This window comes from Galeopterus variegatus, unplaced genomic scaffold (genome assembly GCF_000696425.1).
Source record: "Galeopterus variegatus unplaced genomic scaffold, G_variegatus-3.0.2 Scaffold1919, whole genome shotgun sequence".
In the NCBI taxonomy this organism is placed as follows: Eukaryota; Metazoa; Chordata; class Mammalia; order Dermoptera; family Cynocephalidae; genus Galeopterus; species Galeopterus variegatus.
Window position 1 is genome coordinate 326,440 of NW_007728030.1, and position 1,659 is coordinate 328,098.

A 1,659-nucleotide genomic window follows, 5' to 3' on the forward strand; every position below is an offset into this window, starting at 1 on the left:
GAGCCCAGGTTTTCCTTTCCACCTGCCGACGAGAAGCCGGGAGGGACTAGATGGATGTGTAACCAGACAGAGGCTTGGTGTGGCTACTCTCCACCGAAAGCTGCTTTCTTTCTCTTTTTTTAAAAAACAAGGCCAAGATGATTCATGAAAACCAAGAAACATAGAATATAAACAAAAAATGCATGCTCTATGCCTACTCGGTTGGAGAACAGACTCTACTCACTTATTCCCATCTAAAAAGTGCATCTACAGGGGAAATTTGGCAGAGGCTGGATGGCCTTCAGTGTCTCTTCCAGGTGTGTACTCTGTGCATGCATGACCACCCCTGGGGAGTCTCACGCGTACCTCAATTGAACACATCTAGAACCAAGTTCATCCCATAGTAGATGACGCACCAGGCCCTTCCAATTCTGCCTACGTCATGTCTCCTGATTCTTCACTCCTCTACTCTAGGCTTTCCACAGAAACAGCAGTAACTCCCTCTACGTTGGCCTGACCTCTGGGCTTCAGCTGCCTTATGCAGGCATCGCCTGCCCAGCATCTCTTCTCACCTCCTCTGGCAACGGCAGTCCAGTTTTTCCAAAGAAAGATCTTACCACTCTTGGCCCACGTGGAACCTCCAGCAGTGCCTGGGTCCTGACCGGTCAGATCATCATATCCTCCAGGAACAGTGGGTGATTGAGGAATTGGTTCTCCACCCAAGCAGAGCAGGCAGAACCAGTGGGATTCCCTTCTGGTTTCTGTTGGAACCACTGGGAGAGAAAGTGTGCACTTGCTGAAGTTGCTGAAGGGATGGGATGTAAGCCCAGAAGTGCTAGTGGCTGTCTTGCCACCACGAGGGAGAACACGCCTGAGAGAGGCAGAGAACCAGTCCTTGTAACATCCACTGAGTCCCACTGTGTGTCAACCCAACAGACTCATGGACTCTTCCATTATGTCAGTTGGTTTAGCTGGTTTGATGGGTTTTCTGTCACTTGTAACTGACAGACATGGTTTCAGGCCAACCTCCTCACTGCCACCATTTCTTTCTAAAACAATAATTCTCAATCTTTCCCTGCCATGACAGCATGCTAGGTGGCATACCCACTTGCAACACCCTCTCAGGGTCACTCGCCAGCCTTGCTCTGTTGGCTGTAATTCTATACCACTCCCTCTCTCTCAAGAGCCTCAGAACGTGCATGGAAGTGACATTTTTATAGGGATGATCTTGAGTCCTTGCTGACCAAGAAACCAAAGCCACCCACAAACTTTAATACTTTATTTTTAGCAACAGATTTCTTGCTGCCACATACATCACAACTAATGCCAAAATTGAACATGACGTTCCTAAACATGAATCCAATCATGTCTTCCCTAGGAATACTGGAGCTTGTGGCAAGAGGCACCTATCACCATCAAACTCCATCTTAACACCCCATTCCCTTCCTCAAACATTCCTGCTATTTTAAAAGAGTTATACAGCAGAAGACCTATTTTTTTAAACAGAAACATGAACCTTGGAAAAGAGAACACAGCCCATTCATTCATTCTTAAGTGCCTGTTATGTGCCACACACTGCTTTAGATACGCAGAGAAGAAGACATAAGACTCCTGCACTTGAAAAACTTGCAGTGGAAGAGAGACAGAAAGAAAATAGAAAATAGAGAACTTATAGAGAGA